This window comes from Pinus tabuliformis, chromosome 7, assembly GCF_031772625.1.
Source record: "Pinus tabuliformis cultivar Carrire ecotype Pingquan chromosome 7, CPIR1, whole genome shotgun sequence".
Lineage (NCBI taxonomy): Eukaryota > Viridiplantae > Streptophyta > Pinopsida > Pinales > Pinaceae > Pinus > Pinus tabuliformis.
The window spans coordinates 1,551,865,162-1,551,872,128 of NC_142293.1; the positions used below are offsets into that span (position 1 = coordinate 1,551,865,162).

Consider the following 6,967-nt stretch of genomic DNA (forward strand, 5'->3'; position numbering starts at 1 on the left):
CATGGGATCTGATAAATCCTTAGTGCTGATGAAGGTATGGCATCTAATAGCTTTGATAGCACGGTAAAGTAGAAGAAAACAGTTTACCCATGTAGTAATATCTAGGATTGTTTTAGTTGAGAATGTTTCAGTTGAGAAAACTTTTGCTATAGAGGAAAGGGCTAATAGTGATCCTAAAACAAATTCGATGGTCCACCAGGTAATGGCAACAATGGTTGGTGGTTTCTTGAGATTTATCTTTAATGAAATAGCTAACACAAACAAAGCATGTAAGAGCTTCTGCAGTGATATCCAAGATGCAGAAGAAGACTAGATATATTATAAACACTGCACTTTTTTGAAATTTTATCAAACAAGAAGAGTACATGGAGTCCTCGAGCAGACCTTGTATTCACCAAAATTGCTGAACGCACTCACAAATTCGATGGAAGATGTTACATATCTTTTAAATAATGATACTTATTTAGGTACACAGTGATATAAAACAAATTACAAAATTGATTTTGAAATCAATTGCTCCGGAATTTGCAGAAGTTGACTTCAACACATTTCCAAATAGCCAAAAAAAAATGGAGGTTTTGACGTTTATCATTCTGGCCTATTACCTCTGCTAATCCATCTAACAGTTGATGGGGCTGCAAAATCTTCTTTCCATGTGATACATATCTGCAACCATTTGAAAAAAAAAAATGTCAATCTTCATAGAAGCATGGGACTATTGTAGACATTGCCACTGCTCCCGCACCCCAAAGTTGAAATCTTTTGGAGATCTTCCAGTGTAACTTCTTCAAGAGGAATACAGGGCAAGTTGCAGGCACGATTCAGTTGGTGTATTTAAACATCTTAAATGTCTAGATTATGTAAACCGTTCTTCTTGGTTTCCTCAATTTAAAGATCATACATTTGGATAAAAATATTCATCAGGGAATAGTGATGAGCTTGCCATGAGAGGATTCTACCCAGCGAGAGGAAGAGATCCTCCTATTGCCAAATGCACTATCAACACGAGGCATTGGCATCAGCTTATTCAAAGGATGTTCAAAGCTTTGCAATCCACCCGATGTAGAGAAGTAACAACCTGCAAAGGCAAATGCAACAACCGATATTACATTAGAGGCTCTATAGCCAACATTTAGCTACACTTTCATGTGCCAGATAGCTAAAAAACAGATAAGCTCTAATTTAGCAGTCCTATATTACCTTGGGGAAATGGAGCAAAAGATTTTCCACATCCTTCTTTCAGGACATTTGGCTCATCAGATAGTACAAGGTAATCATCAGCTGCAGTGCCCCAGAAGAAAGGCACTGAATCATCAGCATCCTAGCAAAACAAATAGTTATTGGTCAAAAGTCAAGAAACCCACAATTTCAAGGAATGGTTAATATTTTATATGGGAACAAAATATGTTCAAATAAATACTCAGGGCACCATTATGTTATTGGGAAATTGGAAGTGCAGCCTATGATAGATCATATGAGCAGAATTTTCAGGGTAACAGGTGCCAGTAGCCCATCTGATTATAAATAACTAATCTTCCCCCTTCCCTCTCCCAAAAAAAATAATTAGAGAAACATTATGGGAAAAGAACTTAAATTTATTTCAATGAAGTAGGAATCTGGGAAAATCTTGGGAAATTGCTTTAGCACATTTGCAAAGGAATACAAACTATCAGACTGGAATCTTAAAAGTTTTCGGCAAAGAGATATATTTACAAGCCAAACTCCTATATCATGTACCCTATTAGAAAAGCAAGTTGAAAATTATTTCCAAGACTCAAGACCAGATCTCAAGAATTTAGAGCAATCCATTAAAACAGAAAGTCGGGCTGAAAGATTGGGATCCGATTTAAATCACTGTTCTATTTCAAGTAAGTGATAGTATTATTTTCCTGCATCAAAGTTGTAAAATAAATCGGATAATCCCAATGTCATTACAGTCATTATTGGTCAACCTAATATTCTAATAATGGCTGTGAGGATAACCATCAAGTAAATATTTCTTTAGATTACAACATTTCTTTAGAAAAGGCTAACTCTGCTACATGAATCAGCTATGATCAGTGAGGGATAGTTTGTTGTAAAATAAATCGGATAAGCCCAATGTCATTACAGTCATTATTGGTCAACCCAATATTCTAATAATGGCTGTAAGGATAACCACCAAGTAAATATTTCTTTAGATTACAACATTTCTTTAGAAAAGGCCAACTCTGTTACATGAATCAACAATGATCAGTGAGGGGTAGTTTTAGTTATGATGACAAATGCAGATGATCTTTTACCATGGATAGAATTTTTCATAGGATCTTACAATGGATAACTTCTGTCATCTGCACTCTGGGATCAGATAGAAAGTCATGAATTTGGCAATTTGTCCTGTAAATTGTCCACAAGTGACTATATATATATACTTTCTCTAATTTAAAAATAGAGTACATAACTTCAACTGCCACTTCATTTCAGAAATATCCACATTGTAAAAGTCAACGCCTTCAAAGAACTAGATCCAGAATGCAGGTTAATGGACGCTACAAAATGCAAACACAGATTGCTCAGTGGGACAGCTTGCGTCGATTCAGCTAATTCTTCTGCTCAATATCTATCTATGAACATTTAATGACTATGAGAAACCTGAAAGAGTGATAACGAGAAAACATTACGCAATGTCGGATGACTTAAAAAAAATGTTGTTATTATTAATCTGTATTCTACAAGCAAGCAATTAACACGTATTACTTGAGCTCGAACCATAGTTGACATGTCTTTATCCCGACATCCGAGTTAATGTTAAACGGGGTAATTTCTAATTACAAGAAAACATGAGAATGATACACAGGAACTAGAGTATCAAATTTACTTGGTTCTCCACCAAGAAAAGCAACTTTGAACTGCAGGGGAATACCCAACTTGGGTAATTTGTATTTACAAGAATAGATGAGTGCCTATACAAAGGAACTAGTATAAAATACACTTGGTCCTCCACCATGGAGATAAATGCAAAAGGCAACTTTGACCAGCAGGGTTTGGTTCAGGTCAACAGAATATGAAGCTCAGCAGGGTACCGTTCTTGGGCAGGTCCAGGTAACTTATTGATGTAGCCTTCCCCCAACCAGCACGAGTTTAAAGGAAATGAGGCCAAGTGTAAATGCCGGACAAATAGAATAGAAAAAGCTACCCCTCAAACCTGACACCAAAAATCTGAAAGATGTCTACTTAATGTAGCAGATTCTGTGTGTGTTCCTTGAAGCATTTCTAATAAAGATAAAGATGACTTCAAAAAAATGAGAGGTTAGGAGCGGGGCTGCAACAATCATAGTTCATGCGTTTCTTGAAGCATTTCGAACAAAAATGAAGATAACTTCAAAAGCGCATAAAGAGGTTAGGAATGAAACAATCACAGTTCGTTTGCTCCTTGTATTTCTTAAAATAAATAAAATAAAGATAACTCTAACCACATGGGTTCGAAGTGGGGATGCAAAAAAATCACTCAATATAACTCAGTTGCTAAAAAAAAATCGGGAGTTGTTCATTTGTGGCTTTGGCAGAGTTATATGTCAAGAAAGAGTATGGTATGATAATTACCTAAAAGGGTTTATAAAAAGGTATATGAATGATCAAATAGGTGTAATCATCAATCTACGTCGATTATGCCCTCTCTTTAGAACATGCAGAGGCACATTATATGAAACGGTAATTAAACCTATTTTATAAACGTGTGTCTTTATATGAAGGCCTAACTATTTGAAACGGTGATTAAACCTATTTTATAAACGTGTGCCTTCATATGAAGGCCTGATGCCTGATCCCCTCTCGGTTGGATCCTTAGCGTGCTTTTAAGAGTGAATAGTGATTAAATATTTACACGCAGGTGGTACAAAGCTCTCGAACCACGATTCAGACGTTACTATACAAAAATAGGTGTTTAATAAGCATGGATCCCTCAAGTTGGATCCTTAGTGTGCTTGTAAGAGTGAATAGTGATTAACCATTTAGAAGCAAGTGGTACGAAGCTCTCGAACCACAATTTAGACATAGTTCAGACATCACCATGAGAACATCAAAACATCGGTGCTTAGAAAGCAGGAATAAATTTTGAATTTTGTGTTTCTCAAATAAAAATAAAATACATAAAAAACCAAATACATAATTAGTATAAATTTATACTAAACCGAGATATTTTAGCTACCAACAAAGATTGAAAACCTATGTGCAAATCTGTTTACACTACGTAGATTCAATGTTGAGATCTAACCTAACAGGGTAATCAACATTCACGGCCATACTACAGAATCTAGTCAAAATTCATTGACTAGATCAGGTTAAAAGCAAACAGGGCAACCAGCGTTGAGCACAACATGACATAATCCATCCAAAATACGATGATTGGATCAGGCGAGACAGATTCAGAGTACAATGAATAATACTAAATCATCCAAACGGTTAATAGGATTGTGATTTAATGGTAAGCCTGTCAAATATAGTTAAAAAAATTGCAAAACCGTCAAAATCTTTCCTTGAAATGTGCAAATAGGTCAACGAGGTGTGAAAACCGTAGGTAAGTCTGTTTTGAAATTCAAACCCGGCCAAACCACTACCAAAGTACGATTCCCAGCACCAATAAGCTTACAATCAAACTGTTGACAAGATCGTGTTTTAATGATGAAGATGACCGCATTCCAGGCCACCTATCAAGATCCCATCCATCCCCCTAGACACTAATAAGCCGTTGACACCCCTGTGACCGCACTAGACAACTTTGAAGGAATAGTACCCCTATGGCCGCACCATAGACAAAGGGAAGTGCTGGTCTTAATGGTACAACCTTCGAGAGACATTCCTCTCACACAGACAGGTATCTTGTGTTATCAATAAGTCAATATAAACTGCACCATTTACAAAACCCTAACTCCAGTCAGATATTAAATCAAACTTCATAAAACTTACCACTTACGCAGATAATTTCGTCGATCCCTTTTCCTTTCAACTCCTCCGCCTTCTCAACAAACCCCGGAACATGCTTCATACTGCCACGGCGACAACATCTCAGTGTGTATTTTATTGATTTAATAGCAAGAAGAAACTCAATGAGCCATTAACCTTACAGCCTGATAATTAAATCCAGACTCTAATAATCCAAATGCCAGAGCATAGCACTATCAATCATATCTCAAATCAAGCATTCAAGCAGAAATTCAAGTTACAGAAGACTTATCGATTTAATAGCCAGAAGAGGCTCAATCAGCCATTTAACCGTACAACCTAATAATTAAATCAAGATTCTAATAATCCGAAAGCCAGAGCATAGAACTATCAATCATAGCTCAAACCAAGCAAAAATTCAAGTTACAGAAGAATTAAAAAAACCCTGACCTGCAAGTGGGAGTGAAAGCCCCCCGGGACGCCGAAGAGAATAATCTTCTTCCCAGCGGCCAAAGAGTGGACGGAAACTTGCTGGAGCTTGCTCTCTTCGTCAAAATAGGCCAGAACACCATCTGGAATCTTATCACCGACTGCTATGGGTGCCATTGTAAACTCTCTTATCAAAATCTAACACAGCCCACGGGGATTCGAACTCAAGCGCAGCTGCAAATACTCGATCCCAATACCTGAGGACTCTATGGAACAATGTAACTCATTACACTGTGAATTCGGCCAGCTGAATAAAACCCTCGTTTAGAAATTAAATAGAATGGTGTCCAAAAATAAAACCCTCGTTTAGAAATTAAATAGAATGGTGTCCAAAAGAGGAGTGAGGGGAGTATTTACACCGAATGCTGTACCCTGGATGATCTTTCTTCTCTGCGATATGGTCTGGTTGTGTCGCTGCGGCCGACCACTAGAAAGGGCTTGCGCTAATCTAGAGTTCGAAATTGTGCTGTTATGATCACTGAGTGTCTCTTTGTGATGCAGTTACATGAAGGGAAAGCAATAGGCCCAACGAGTCCCAACCAATCACCAACCAATTCAAATCAACGGGTGAGGATAATCTAATCGTCTAACAAAGGATCTAAGGGCGTAAAGTGGTGACAGAGAGGTAGTTGGGAGAATTGATTTCAGAAGGGAATGCCTTACGGCGTAAAAATAATAAAAACAATCTCCTATGCTTCTTCATTGGCTTTAGAAAAGAATTTGACAAAATCCCTAGAAGTAACCTTGGAAATAGATTAGCAGAGCTAGAAATCCCTTATGTGTTGAGAGCTACTATGATAATGTTATCTTGAGATTTAAGAACACTAAGTGTTGGTCAAATTAATTGTAATATATGTGTGTGTGTGTGCGCGCGCGCGAGAGAGAGAGAGAGAGAGAGAGAGAGAGAGAGAGAGAGAGAGAGAGAGAGATATGCGTGTGCACATTAAAAATAGTGTAAGAAACATGTACATATAATATAGATAAATATTATATAAAACATATAATGATACGTTAAAGCTCATACATTAATAAATAATATTTTAAAATTACCACACATATAATGACCATATGTTAAACCATATATTCAAAATTGGAGGGCCCATCCTCATCCCTTATATTAAATAACTCTTCAATTTCACAGTTAAGCAAGGTTTCCATAAACCCTAGATTTAGAGCCTCATTATTTCTATTTACAAAAGTAGGGATAAACATCACTGTAATTGTAGGGTCATTGTGATTAACCCTCTCTTAGCCAAGTTATGTAGAAGTATTCTACAAAATAAGATCAATGCATGTACAGAAAGCCATATAGAAAGGGCTAAAAGACATGCTAGATTTAGGAGCTATCATTCAACTATATGGACTGCCTAATCATTCTTAAGATTATTGTAGAGGAGTATAATAATAATAAAAAAATCTCCTATGCTTATTCATTGGCTTTAGAAAAGAATTTGACAAAATCCTTAGAACTAACCTTGGAAATAGATTAACAAAGCTGGAAATCCCTTATGTGTTGAGAGCTACTATGAGAATGTTATCACGAGGTTTAAGAACACTA

General features: G+C 36.7%; 1 pseudogene across 1 annotated transcript; it reads right to left on the minus strand.

Moving 5' to 3' along the window:
• Nucleotides 1–4,654: 4,654 nt before the first annotated feature.
• On the minus strand, nucleotides 4,655–5,670 carry LOC149253838 (peroxiredoxin-2B-like; annotated as a pseudogene). The gene is made up of 2 exons (XR_016266238.1): nucleotides 5,371–5,670; nucleotides 4,655–5,024 (listed from the first exon to the last, which is right to left on the minus strand). The product of XR_016266238.1 is annotated as a peroxiredoxin-2B-like (transcript).
• Nucleotides 5,671–6,967: the final 1,297 nt, after the last annotated feature.